Source organism: Monodelphis domestica, chromosome 5 (genome assembly GCF_027887165.1).
Source record: "Monodelphis domestica isolate mMonDom1 chromosome 5, mMonDom1.pri, whole genome shotgun sequence".
Classification (NCBI taxonomy): Eukaryota; Metazoa; Chordata; class Mammalia; order Didelphimorphia; family Didelphidae; genus Monodelphis; species Monodelphis domestica.
In genome coordinates, this window is record NC_077231.1 from 165,482,678 (window position 1) to 165,498,246 (window position 15,569).

Consider the following 15,569-nt stretch of genomic DNA (forward strand, 5'->3'; position numbering starts at 1 on the left):
GGGGGCATTAGGTTGTTCTGTAGATAGAGAGCCAGGTCTGGATATGGGAGGTCCTGGATTCAAATGTGATCTCATGCACTTCCTAGCTGTGTGACCCTAGGCAAGTCGCTTAACTCCAATTGTCTAGCCTTTACAGCTCTTTTCCTTTCGAACCAATACTTAATATTAATTTTAAGACAGAAGGTAAAGGTTTAAAAAAATTCACATTTTAGATAAGATTCAGTCCCAGCCCTTCACAGAGCTTGATGTCTGATAAATACTGTATAATAATAATATGATTAATACATTAAGAATTTTAAGACATATACATACCCTTTGACCCAGCAATTTTGCTACTAGTTCTGTATTTCAAAGCGATCAAAGAAAAGTGAAAGGACCTAGTTGTACAATAATATTTATAGCAGCTACTATTGTTGTGGAGGCAAAGAACTGGAAATTGAGGGGCTACTCCTCAATTGGGGAATGGAAGAGCAAGTTGTGGTATATGGTTGTAATGGAATACTATTGTGCCATAAGGAATGATGAGGATTGGGGAGAAATATATTAATTTCAATTTGGTACATTTTCATTTGAGATACCTATGGGATTTTAAATGTCAGATATCCAATGGGCAACTAGTCATGTGACACTGCAGTTATTGTACCTTCAATTATTCACAAAACTGGGACTTCAATTTTGCCCACTCACATGAATTGATATTGTTGACCATGAGTTATACTTTCACCCAACACTCTCTCTACCTTCGTTTCTGATTGGACAATTTTTAAAGATAGCTTGCTTCACTTCACTTATTTTGCCTCTTCACCTAAAAACTGGGAATTTCTAAGGTCAACTCACATTTAGATATTTAGTTCTTTAATAGCTTAATAGACTCAGGCAAAGAATAGCATTGGAAGAGTAAAACATTTCTTTGGGATTGTCATACCCACTAATTGTGCGTTCCCCGAGACTTTGTTTTAGACTCCCTTTTTTCTCTTTCTACCCTATCATCTCATCAGCTCCTGTGGGTTTAATGATCATTTCTATACAAATGATTCCCACATCTAAATGGCCAGCCCTAGTTTCTCTTTCAGTCTTATATCACTGACTAATAGATATTTCAAATTGGGTGTCCTATAGGCATTTCAGTCTCAGTATATACAATACAGAATTCATTATCTTTTCCCCCAAACTCAATCAAATGAGTTAATATTTGAAAGTGTTCAGCTTAGTGCTTGGCACATTGGTTCTTAATGAATGCTCTTTATCTCTATTATTGTTAAAGACACCACTACTCTTTTTATTATCTAGGCTTGTAACCTTTGTTGCCCCCCAAATGAGTATACTCTGATCTCTGTGGCCCTTATGATAGCTGGGAAATGGGTCCCTCTAATTTCACTACTCTGTGAAGATAGGATTAACTCTCCCTTTGCCTATTTTTAAATTAATTAACAAAAGCTGAAAAACACCCCTACTTAACAAGTAGGGGAGGTCCACAAGAAAGTGAGTGTCAACTCCAAAAGCAACTGACCACCTCCCGGACAGTGCTAAGCAAACTGAAAAACTGCAATTGGCTCCCATAAAGTGGAGTAAGGGACAGGAAGTGACATGGAAAAAGGACTATAAAAGAAATGAACTTCCTGTCCAGGGGGGGAGGTCTTCAGTCTGAATTTTTGGCTTGGAGGATCTTGGACTGGGACTGCAGCTTAGAGCTTTGACTTGGGACTTCCACCTGGGACTCTGGCTCTTGGACTGCTTCTGGTAAGACTGTACCTGGATCTCCTTTGGAGCTTTGGCTTGGGTGAGTGAGCTCACCCTCCTTTCCTGGCTTCTAGAGAGATTAGTTCTAGAGAGTCCTCTTCTTCTTGGAGGAGGCTGTGTGGATTGAACCCTTGTTTAATTCACCACCAAGTTCTCTGACTGAGGGGTTAATGAGCCCTGCCTGGGTTGAGCCAGGGACAGGATCAACATTTTTAGGGTGATAGGCTAGACTTCTTACTCTACCCTCCTTTATATTTCTCTACTTCCAATCTTTCCACCTCTCAGTAAATAAAGCTACTGAAAGTACCTTTGTGGTGACTTGAGCTATAATATTTTAAATTTTTAACCACAGTATTATCTAAGAATTCTCATATATTTAATCAAACCCTTAATTCTAATTTCTTACAATTCCAAAAGAGAAGACAGATCACAAGGTCCTTGTGGACAAAGTGTGACAAGTTTCATCCATGCAGCATTTACATCTCTCCTGAGATTATTGCTTGGTCATCACAGTCTCAATGGCTTCTCTCCTTGCTCCATGGTACAAAAAGGCTCTAGGACTCCTAAGTCCCTTGAAAGCACTATTTCAGTCTATGTGGCTCTTTAGTTCTCTTTTCATATGTCCACTAATTACAACAGAATTGTCTTCATTAAAAAACTTCAACCCCTTCCCAGACATCTCCTCCTCTTAGTTCCCAACATTAGCATATACCCATATGGGAAATTGAATTCTGGGAATACCTCCAATAATGGGTCAAGCTCTGGGTTTAGGCATTTTGGCAATGCCTTTTACAATAATTTGAAGCCCTTCATGAAATGAATCAAAGGTATTGCTCATGCTCTGCTGCCCTCTACAACCAGGGATTGATTTCTGGTGATAACCAATATTGAATTTTCAGTGTAAGCATTTACACCTCAGAAATAATTATGTGCTACAAAATTAGGGATTGAATCATTGTCTTTTTAATTCTCTTAAAAAGTGATTGATAAAATGTTAATCTTTCAGATTAAAGTTAAAGGGTATTTTGGTCATTTTTCGGAGAGTCAGTTGTTAAACATTTACCAATGCAACCATGATTAAAACCCATTTTTCTTTAGATTCTTCCAGTCCAATTCATTACATATAGACCACTGTTACACCAAGAACAATTCAAAAATACAATCAACTTATTACTAAATACCTGAAGCTGTCGATATTTTGGTAAGTATGAAATAATCAGCAGGACATACTTTAAAGTTTAATCTGTATTATTAACATTTTCTCTATCACTCTCTTAAGTCTAGACCATCAACAAAACAATGAAAAACCTCTGATTTGTAGAATTTATTGAGGTGGAAATGCACCCACTGAAAATTTAATAATCAGTTCTGTAGCAGTCCACCCCTAGCTGTGGGCAAGGGAAACAGTTAGTATGTACAGAGTGGCTTAGAAGAGAGCATGCTCAGTCTTGAACATGCTCAGTCTTGCGCATGGCTAGGAAAGCCTCTGACCCTTGACCCCAGCTTCCCCCAGGTTAGGCGGGAAAACAGGTTTCTTTGTGCTCACCTGGCTAAGAGAAACCACACCTATACCTTGTCATTAACCAATGATAATCATCCCTATGTATTTTGTATATTTGCATATCAATGAGATTAAATACAGGGCACAGCAAGCTCTGCCTCTCTCTTCCTCACTTGGATCTCAGCTCTCACTGATGCCTGTCCTTGCTGGAGCTTGGCCACCATCTTTGATTCCTTTCCTTATCTACCTCTCCCACCTGGGACCTGGCTTTTGGCCAGGTACTCTCTTTTCTCCATCATGTCTCCGACCTGTGTGGTATTAAATTTGGATCACTGGACGGGTATAAGCCTTCTGAGTAGTCCACTGATCAGAGTTTCTGCTGTGACTCCTTTGTAATTAATAAGGCCTGGATTTCTGACTCATTCCTGCCACCTCATATCTCTAATTTGACTCCACCATCCCCCTCACGGCATCCAGAACTTCTATCCTTCCTCTATCTTCCTATCTTGAGGCTTCTCCCGGGTTCAAGGAATCTTCAAATTCTCAGGATGGTTAGCATTGGCTCCAGCATGCCTCTGCTTGCAGCCCTTCTATCTCAGCCAAATAGGCATGGCTCTGCCCTCTTTTACTATTTGTCTATTGATAACTTACCTAATAGAGTCTCTGAGAGTTTGGATGTGCTTGATACTCTACAGATCATTTTAGCCCTTCTCATGAACTCTTAGAAATCAGAGCTGGGTAATAGTCATGGATATTCAGAATCCCAGTAAGAGATCTTTTAGAAAACTTTTTATCTTCGCCATATTAAGGGCAGGCAGGAAGATAGCATGCTTTGTTTCAACTGACAGCATAATTAATATGTTTAGAAAAGGAAGGGGAAAATATACATAATATAGTATTCCATTTGAAGCTTATGGATCTTTACTTTGCCTTATATTCATTAGGTGGTGGATCAATGTTTATTTGGAATCAGACATGTCCAAAGAGTAGATCTAGTGACTGAAAGACAGAGGGAGAGTTGCTTTTCTGTAATCTATAATGTTAGTATATAAGTAAGTTTTTTTGTAGAATAGGAAGAGGCATTGCTTTTTTCCTTAAAGCAAAAAAATTAACTAAGCTTATTATTAATATAGGTTAATAGCAAAAATACTAATTTTTATAGCAGTGTTGAATGCATGTAGCTGTCTGTATGAAAACCTTTTGTTTGCTATTTTGAGGAAGTGGGGAGCATCAGTGAAATGACTGCTTGAAAATTCTTCTGAGAAGCCTGGGATCATGGCGACTTGCCAGGCCTACTTTGTTGAGTTACACAAGATAGCTTTCATGGCTAAATTCTTTGCATTTCCTTAGTTCCAAGAATATGGCTGTTTCCCTTAAGCCCCTCTTGAGCTGAAACTTCACATACTCTCTTGAAAACAGGAGGAGTTGGAGAGTGAATGCTCTTTGTCCTTCTATTTGAAGGGCTTTTATCCATTATCCTGTCCAATTCCCTCTTTAATAGATGAGGAAATAGATGAGGAAACTGAGGCTAGAGTGAGGTTAAATGTATTTTGCAAGGTCATGGAACCCAAGGTTCCATCAAAGATTGAGATTTGATCCCAGGTCCTCTGATTCTAAAGTCAGTAATTCTTCCACTCAACCACCCTTCCTCCTGAGTTCAGATGGTGGGCTTTTAAAAAGAGATTCTAGTACAATATATCTCATCATAGAGAGAATGCTATCTACTTGTGTCTCCCCTAGAGGTGTCAATATTCTAAATTGATGTTTGGAAAGCTCTGGAAGTCCTAGAGAAAAAGGTAATGCATCACAAGTTTTAGATGCCATTAAAAATATCTATTCAAGGAAAGGGGAGCTACATGAAAAATGGCCATCTCTTATGAAAATTTCTCCAACTTACACAGGTCAGTCTCTATCTCCTTTCTCTCCCCCTCTTCCCACTATATATAGGCAGACAAAAGGGAAATTTATCTCAAAGAAAGCATTCAACTGAATTGGTCGGGAAGAGGATAGTTTCATTAAATTTAAAAATCCATGACTAACGAGATGTATTAAAATTCAGGAGGAATAAATTTCTGAAAATGGGAAGCATCTTAAGGGCCATGACCATTTTGGTGTTTAACAGCATGTATATTTTATTAAATGCACTTTAAATTGGGCTCTTTCTCTAAAGTTGCCAGCATTAAAAGCAGCCTTGGAGAAAGAGCCAGTGGGTGAGGTTACTATTCAGTGCTTGTCTAGGAGGCAGTCCATTAAGAATCCTTAAATTCTTGAAACCAGCAATTTTCTGATCATAAATTGCCAACACTGCATAAGTCTATTACAAAGAGATTCTCTATGGCATGGATTTGGTTGATCTATGGCAAGAAACTGTTTGAATCATGTTCCTTATGCATATGATGATGTACATAGATATAATCTCATTCTCCCATGCTTGTGTGCTAACAATTTAGTTCTACCAGAGTAAAACGAATGAACAAAACAAAACAAAAAACTGTACCACTACTCTGACAAAAAAGAAAACCCCCAAATGAAGTTAATCCTTGAGCAGCTAACAAATCAATGTGTTTTCTTAGACCTCTGAGCAATGCTTGCAGAAATTAATTCACTCAGAAAACAAAGGGACCAAAGACATTGGGTTCCCCGGAGAAGGCTAGAGGAAGGGAAAAGGATGCTATGGGACACTGTCATGGCTCTTCTTCCTGATAATTGAGCAACATTGCTCAGTTAGTCATAATTGTTAAATCAGAATGGAGAAGGGAAGCTAGGAAGCTCTTTATAAGAGGCCATCAAGTGAGAAATACAGAAAACATGGTATAATTTTTAGAGGAAAAGGTATAGTTTTCATTTTCAGATCACTTATGGTGTGTTTTCAAACTGTAAAATTCTGCCAGAGAAAAGAGGCTCCTGGGATTCAACAGCTAAAAGAATTGCCATGGCAAAATCAAATATAATGGACTTCTCTACTAGTAGCAATGCAATGATCCAGAACTATTCGGAGGGACTTATGAGAAAGAAGCTATCCACCTCCAGAGAAAGAACTGTGGGAAAAGAAACACAGAAGAAAAACAACCTCTTGATCACATGAGTTGGTGGGGCTATGACTGGGAAAGTAGACTCTAAAAGATCGCCCTAGTGCAAATATTAATAATAAGGAAATGGGTCTTAATTGATGGCATATACTAAATCCAGTAGAATGGTGCATCAGATATGGGAGGAGGAGTGGGGAAGGAAATTATTCTAAATCATCTAATTAAATAAAATTAAAAAAAAAATAAAAGTATTACCATTATATCCCCTCCTCTTCTCCCCTCCCTTCTCACTCCATTGGAACTAGACTGAAAAATTCCATCATCCCTTGAATGGAGAGCTTTGCATCCCCTCCAATATATTTTATTTTACAGAATTTTCTTTTTCTAGGGGCATTCAGAAGAGCCCACCTTTTGTGAAGGGTAATTTATTTACATTTTTTTTGTTTATTCAAGGCCTTAGACTGGCTGACACAGTTCTTTAAGGAATTGTCCCTCAAGAGGCAATGACAATAAATCCTCTGTTGACTGATTTGCTGGAAGAGAGCTCAGCTTTAATAAGTACAGCTTTCAAAAGAAGCTACGAGCTGTTCGCCAGACTGCCAAGATTTTAATGAATTGCTTTAGACACTCTTTCTGGTAACTTCTACTGTGATCAGAAGTCTGGGGGGAAAAATCTTCCATGAATACAACACATGTCAATCTGGACATTAAAAATCTGTTACATATTCCTTTTTTTTTAATGACTAAGTAGTGTATTTTATTTGAAAGAATTTCATAAAGGCAATATGCAAATGTGCATGAAAAATATAATTTTGTGGCATGTTAAATGCTATTTTCTGACTTTAATTGTCCTATGACATAAATTAGTGATTCTGAAAAAATGTTAGTTTTATTAAAGTGAATTAAGAAATTATATGATCAGAAAATTTTTTAAAAAGGAGAAAAGATGTTCACATAAGTAGCAAAAATCAAATTGTTATATTAACATGCAATTTGCAAAATTTAGCTTTACCTTAACTCTAACTATTTTTAGATTTTTGGAAGGGAATTAATTTTACCTAGTCATTACAACGTGTTTCAAGTGTATTCGCCTGGGATTAATGTTCTCCAATTTAGAGTCGTCTCATGCTCTGGTTATTCAGTGTTTCAAATCAAATATGCATACTCTGGTATTAGAAGTAGCCCTTGGCAAATAGAATTTGATGTTTTTAAAGAAGAAAACCTCATATTATAAAGCTTTATGAAGCTTCTGGAAAACCAAACACTCTTGAAAAATTCCTCACAAATTAATTAGAGTCCTACAGTTTGCATTTCTGTTTTAAAAAGAACCCATAGGCTCATAATTGTTAGGAAAAAAAACATTGAGGAAAACATGTTGAAATGACTAGCGTCTGATGAACACAAAGTAGATCAAAATGTTCCTGTCCTAGGTCATTAGAGGTCCCATTTGCAACCCACTGTACTCATTGACTTCATTAAATACATCACTGCAGCAAGCAGACCGAAATGAAATCAATTAAGGCATATCTTTATCTAAGTACATGAGTAGCAGATTATATGTGCTGAATTGTTTAATGGCATTTACAATGACATAATTTAAGAATTTGGGTGAGAATGGCTTTAATACTTATCCAGTTATTCCTTCAGAAGTAAGTAATAATAGTCATTTCTTGAAAAGAATAAATGGCTTTCTGGAGATGCATTTTTATGGTACCCTTTTATATAAACTTTATTTACAATGAGGACAGAATAAGAGGAAATTTGGTCAAATGGCAAGAAGAGGGATGGATATGATGGGAAGCATCTGGAATTCCCACCCCTCACCCCAAGATCTTCAAGGCTTTTTTTTTTAAACCTTATCTTCTGTCTTAGAATCAAGACTAAGTATTGGCTCCAAGGCAGAAGAGTGGTAAGGGCTAGGCAATTGGGGGTTCAGTGACTTGCCCGAGGTTACAAAGCTAGGAAGTTTCTGAGACCAGATTTGAACCCATGACCTCCTGGCTCCAGGTCTGGCTCTCTATCCACTGAACTACCTAGCTGCTCCATTCTTTAGGAACTATTTAAAACTGTCTAAAATTTTTTTATTGAAAAAAATTGATCAGAAATGTCTCACCTGTTTCTACTTCCCAATTTGGTCTTAAGTTATGTTAAGCTCAATACTAAAATAGGAGGCTCAGTGGAGAAAACAGGTGACACAATGAACTTGGAATCCAGCCTCAGATACATATTAGTTGTGTGAACCTGGACAAGTCACTTAACCCTGTTGCTTCAGTGCCTTATTTGTAAAATGAGCAGGAGAAGGAAATTGCAAACCACTGCTATATCTTTACCAAGAAAACTCCAAATGGGGTCACAGAAAGGTGGACTTGCTTGGAAAATGCCTGCAGGTGACTCAATGGATGGAACTAGGCTTTGAGGCTGGAAGATCTGAGTTCAGATGTGATCTCCTACACCTACTAGCTCTGGGACCCTGGGCAAGTCACTTAGCCTCTGTTTGCCTTCATCCACTGGAGAAGGAAAGGGCAAACCATTCCAGTATCTTTGCCAAGAAAACTCCATGGACAGCCAGACAGGAATGAACAACCACCACAATCCTGGAGTGGGCATGACTGAACTTCTTTATTAGTGTTCATCTATTTTTTTTTTAAAAAAGCTCTTTGTGTATGCTTGGCAAATCCAATTCATTCGGCTGATGATTAATAAGTACTTGTTGCACCATGAATGAAATTTTAAAAAAGATGAGGAAAAGATTGTTTCAGTCTGATGTTTTGCCTTCTCTGAGTTTCTCACATTGCATCTCTTTCATAGATTCACTACTACATGGTCATGTATTGTATTATTTTCCATTCCCCCCGCCCCACTTTAGGTTATCTTAATTATATTATAAACACAGCAACATACAGCATAGGGTAATAGAGAGCTAGAAGTAGAAGTTAGATGTTCTAAAACACAAAATCTTAGGGAAAGAAGGCTCCTTGAAACTCTGGTCTTACCAAGTGCACTCTGTGCAAAGAATGACTGTCCAATTCTGCTACTTAGTTATGTGGATTTGGGCAAATCATTTAACTTTTCTGAGCCTCAGTTTCCTTATGTGTTAGATTTGAATAAAACTAAATTCATTACCTCCCTTACAAGGTTATTGTAAGGATCAAATGAGAAAACATATCTCAAAGTTCTTCGAAAATTCTAAAGCATTGTATAAATGGAAAGAATTATAATCACCCTGGCTCTTCATTCAGTTAGCTATTATCTACTTCTGGTGCCTTACAGTAGTATGGAGATTATTTTCAGTCCTTGAAGGGTAGAGCACAAGCTTTGCGACTTTGATCTTGACCCTAGAAATGGGGTAAAACTGAATCAATCAATCAGTCACTCAATCAATAAGCATTTATGAAATATGCTCGGCATTGTGAAAAACACTAGAAATATGACAGACAAAAATGATCCCTTCCCTCAAAGAGCTTCTATGCTAATAGAGCAGACATCATATAAATAAATACGTTTTTAGTGTTGTGTTATTGTTGTTCAGTCACTGTTTTCCATTCATGGCCAACTCTTTGTGATCCTATTTGGGATTTTCTTGGTAAAGATATCAGAAAGATGTGTCTTTTCATCTCTGAATCATTTTATAGATGAGGAAACTAAGGCAAACAAGGTTAAGTATCTGCCCAGAGTCATACAGCTAGTATCTGAGGTTGGATTTGAACTAAGGAAGATGAATCATCCTGATTTTAGGCATGATACTCTCACCACTTTGCCAAACCACTGCCCTTAAATTACACACACACACACACACACACACACACACACACACACATATGCAGAGTATAAGGAAGAAGCAAAGATTCTTGACCTTTTCTATGCCAAGTAGTCTTTTGGAGATCTGTACCCCTTCCTGGAATAATACTTTTTAAAAATGATTTTAAAAATACTAAATTTTAGTTAAGGGCTTGTGAGAATAAAAATTTAACTTAAAAATCCAAGTTTTTTGACTCTCTGAAATGTATATAGTGCTCAGCATAGTGGTTGGTATTTAGTAGGCACTTAATAAATGTTTACTGACTATCCATGGATCTCAGGTAAAGAACCCTTCCCTTAGAGTGAAAAGCTCAAGTAACTGGAGGAATCAGGAATGTCAATAACCCTGGGAAGTAGGTGTTATTATCACCTCTATTTTACAGATAAAAGGATAACTTGCCCATTATTACACAACTGCTAAATGTCTGAAGTAAGATTTGAACTCAGGATTTCCCGAGTTCAAGCCTGGTGTTTCTATACACTGTGCCTGAAAAAGGTAGTATTTGAACTGAATCTTGAAAGGACACAGGGATATCAAGAAATGAATGAGGAAGTAGATTATTCCAATCTAGGGAGATAGGCAAATCCAAGGTCCAGAGAGAGGACTGTCATGTGCTAGAATCAGCAAGTAGGTGAATATAGCTAGATCTGGGTCTAGACTGAAGAGAGAATAGAGGGAAGACTGGAAAGATAGACATGGGTCAGTTTGTAAAGAGCTCTAACAAACCACTATATTTGCCAAACAAATCACTATGTTTAATCATGGAGGCAACAGGAAGTTGGAGGAGGTGATGACTTGACCAGAACCACAGTTTAATAGAATAGTGGAGTCCTCAACTTTGATAGGGAAACTGGAAAGCCAGGAGGATAAGGGGGAGGGGGGGAATGACAATGAGTTCTGTTTTGAACATATTAAGTGTAAAATGCCTATGAGACATCTAGAAATGACCAATAGGCAACTGGTAATGTGAGAATGGATGTCAGGAGAGAAATAGGACTAAACAGAGATGATAATTGATCCTTTGGGAGATGGTGAAATCATCAAGAGAGATAGTATAGAGAGAAAAAATAAAAGGGCTCAAGATAGAGCTTTGGGGTATACTTATAGTTAGGGAGACTGACAAAGATGAAGATCAAGCGAGGGAGACTGTAAAGAAGAAGGCAGCTAGGTGTGAGGAAAACCAAGGGCAGGCAACAGCATGAAAACTCAGAGATGAAAGACTATCCAGGAGGAGATGATCAGCATTGTTAAATAGAGCAGAGATGTCAAAAACGCTGAGAAATGACCACTAGAATTTACAATAAATAAGCAAAAAAAAAAAGGTTACTGGAGATTTTGGAAAAAGCAATTTTATTGGAATGATGAAGTTGGAATTCAGACTGCAGAAGGTTTAGAATAGCATGAGAAGCAGAGGCACTGAGTATAGATGACTTTTTCAAGGACTTTAGCTGCCTAGGAAAGATATATGATTATGGCTGGTGGTTATGGGTGGATCAAATGAGGGGTTTTTTTTAAGGATGAAGGAGAAATGGGGTATGATTGTAAGCATCAAGGAGGAAATCTAGTAGATGGGGAAAGACTGAAGATTAGAAAAGAATGGGGATAATAGTTGGGACATTGGAGACTTCAGTGGAAGAAGATCCTTGACTAGGGGATAGCATAGAAATGAATTAGCTCATCATAGGGTTAGGATTGGTAGTTGGTTCAAAGTTGATGGCCTCAGAAATGATTGAGGGGTGGAGGAATTGGATATCCCAGTGAGGCTAAAGAACAGACTTAAGGGGCAAAAGGCATGGGGAAAGATAGAATGATAAAACATGATTAGTTATAGGAATTTTGGGGTTCATGAAGCTGGAATTAAAATATTAGTGAATGATAGCAAGATCAAAGGCATGATCACCTCTATATGTAGGCTGACATGGAGAAGAGGAGCAGATCTAGAGAACTGATAAGAAGAGGGAAGTTAGAATACTTGAGAGAACATCAATTTGTATATATGTTGAAGTACCCAAAGTCAGGTGGTGAAATGGATAGTGCTAGGCCTGGGGTCAGGAAAACTCATTTTCTTGAGTTGAAATATGGCCTCTGGCACGTACTAGCTGTGTGACCCGGGCAAGTCACTTAATCCTGTTTGCCTCAATTTTCTCATCTGTAAAATTATCTGGAGATAATGGCAAACCACTCCAAAGACTAGTGTCTATGAGTTTTCTCATAATTGTACATCTCAAGCAACCCATATATCTTATCTGAAAATTGGCCCCATACTAATCAATCAGTTATTATTTCCATGTTCTTTTGATTCTTTACAGACACTTGGGGGGAGTAGAATATCTCTTTTTCTCAATTCAGAGAGTTAGATCTGTTCACCTCTTGGAAAGACCTCATTTTTCATCCAATTAGAAATCAGATTACCTAATATTGTATTGTTTCCTCTTAATTAATTGGTCTTATTTGATTGTTTTTAATGTATAAAAGTCTGTTTCCTCCTTTATTTGGGGTCCAGCTTTAAGCTAAGGGGCCTGGTCCTGATTTGTGAGGCAATTGACATGCATTGATTAACAAATCGATATACTGGGAAGATCGAACCATTTTATCTTTTGCAAAAATAAGGGAAATGTTTTTGTTTTTTTTTTGTCACTAGGAGATTCAGAAATAGGAGGTTCTGGAGAGATGGTGGTAGAGATACAGGGTCAGAGTATCCTAACCACTTAAGAGTGAGTTCAGGCAAAGTATCAGAGTATGGGAACTGATTGGGAGATGATTAGATGGTTTAAAGTTGTCCCTTAAGGCCTAATCTCAGAGAAGGTGCTATTGTGGTAACCTTTGAGGATGAGGAATGTCATAGGGAGTCTGGGAGTCTGATCAAGAGGCTTGTGGTTCTTAGAGGGTTAAGTGTTGGAGTGGGTATTGGGCCAGGGGTTAGAGGGAGGGTCCTCATTGGCCCTCCAGTAGCATCCTCAAGGTAATTTATATGTAGTAGTGGTTAAAGAACTGGAGTTGGAGTCAGGAAGACCTGAGTTTGAGTTTTGCTGCAGGCAATTTTTAACTGGATCAACCTAGACAAGTCACTCAACCTCCTTAAGTCTTAGTCTCCTTATCTATAAAATAGGGGCAATAATAATACTAAGAGCTTTGAAATTTTAAAAGTATACTATAAATATTAGTTGCCATTATTATTATTATCCACTGTTTGAGGACCAGAATAGCTAATAAATCAAAGTCATAGAGTCTTTGTTCTCAAGGAATATCCATTCCATAAAACACTTACAGGGGACATAGCACATAAAGGGGAGGGGTGCTTAAGTTTGGGAAGTGACAGGAGTGAAGAATGGAACTATAGAGGAATTTATTGGCATACTTTTTCCAGAAGCTATGACAGAATTTATTTAATTGGTTCCAGAACTAGAAAGAACAGAGGATAAGGAGGTCTATGGTGAGAAGCCCAGGGAACAAAGGCTTTATTGAAGGTATTGAGACATCAGGCATGACATTAACATATGCACAAGAGGATATCTTGGTGGGAAGGGATCTTTAAGGCTATATTTTGCTTTTTCAAATCAAAAGCTTTTTCATTGTAAACATAGCAGGTTTCTAATATTTTTCCTCCTTTTCTTGACACACTTTCCAGTAGAGCAGTTTTTACTAACACCACTCCATCACTTCCCACTCTCAATTCCCACTCCTACTTCTTGCAATCTGGTTTTCTATCCTAACCACTGATATTTTTCCCCCTAACCAGAGATAGATCTTTAGTTAAACAAACTTAACTGGAGTACAATGGCCATATAATTATAATTGAATTCTTAAGAAGAAATACAAACTTAATTTTAACCAGAATTCAAAATACAAAAAAGTAGGAAGCTATTTTTTTCTTTCTTTCAAGAAGTATATCACAGAACCTCCTAGAGTTATGAACTTCAGTAGACACATAAAGCAAATTTGATCACTTTGGATCAATGAAATAGAAATGGCAAATCTGTGTGACACTATTTCTTGTTGTTGCAATGGTACTCTGACAGACTAGAGATCTGCTAGTAAGTATGGGGACACACCTGCCTATTTGCAATGGAGATAGAAGTACTTTGAGGGACACTGAGAGAGATGCTGCCACAGATAGAGGGATGCTGCTACAGGGGAATGCTCTGGGGTTTAACTATTGATCTCTACTGATGACTAATGGATTAATATATTCCCTAATCTTCTCCTCCCTTCACTCCCTCCCTTTTCACCCTCTCTCACCTTCCTCCCTTCCCCTCCCCCTTGTCAGTCAGTCTCCTTTCTATGTAACTTAAAGGTGACTGTGAGGTTTAGAGAAACTGCTCTTGTTCTCTTTCTCGGGTAAGGAGATTTATTGGAAACAACAGGATGGGAAACTGAGAAAAGAGGGATGAGGGTTTCCCTAATCTATAATCTATATCTCCATTGCAAATAGGAAGGTGCATCCCCATACTTACTAGCACCTCTCTAGTCTGCGAGAGTACCATTGCAACAACAAGAAATAGTGTCACCCAGATTTGCCATTTCTATTTCATCTATTTATCCTGCCCTCATCTGGACCTTCATTGACAAGTATGTCTGCATCTTCATGCCATTGTAGCAAATATAAGACATAAAAAAGGGAATAAGGGAAGGGGAATGAGAATAAGCTAGGCAGTCCAGTGGATAGAGTGCTAGGCCTGGAGTTAGGGAACATCTGAGTTCAATGATGGCCCCAGACACTACTAGCTGTATGGTACTCTATAAACTTCTGTTTGCTTTAGTCTCCTCAACTATTAATTGCTGATATTCATAGGACCTACATTTTAAGGTCATCATGAAGATCAAATGAGTAAAAAGATTGTAAGGGCTTTGCACAGTGCCTGGCATATAGTAAATACTATATACATAAATATATAAAAATTATCAATACCTGCTATGTACCAGGTACTATACTAAGCACTTGACAAATATTATCCCATTTGAACCTGATGATGAAAAAGAAAAAAGCCTTAGTCTCATAAATGTAATTATAGCCCAAGTAGGTCTTGCAACCATGGGAGAAAAGAAAGGAGACAAATATACAGAGTAAATGCATTTGGAGGAACAGTGGGCTCAATGAGGTCTTTTAGGACAGCATTTTCCTTGGGATTCTTAAGATTTAAATTTAAGATCAGACAGGAACTATTTAGAAGCTAGAAAAACATCTAAAATTAATTGTTTTATATATACTTTGTTTATTATTATATATTTTATAATATGTATTATAATTATAAATTATATATTATTGTTCAGTTGTTTCAGTCAGGTCCAACTTTTTGGGGCCCCCTTATGGCCTTTTCTTGGCAGAGAAACTGTAATGGTTTGCTATTTCCTTCTCCATTTCATTTTATAGATGAGGAAACTGAGGCAAACAGGGTTAAATGTTTTGACCAGGGTCACACAGTAAGTGTCTGAGGCCAACTGTGAACTTGGGTTTTCCTGCTTCCAGACCCAGGACTTTATCCCCTGAGCCACCTAGCTG

General features: G+C 37.7%; 1 protein-coding gene across 1 annotated transcript in view; it reads right to left on the minus strand.

Moving 5' to 3' along the window:
• Nucleotides 1-15,569, minus strand: part of LOC130454724 (cilia- and flagella-associated protein 251-like) — a gene marked incomplete at its 5' end in the record, with an annotated part of 28,170 nt that overhangs the window by 11,226 nt on the left and 1,375 nt on the right. The window lies entirely within an intron of this gene.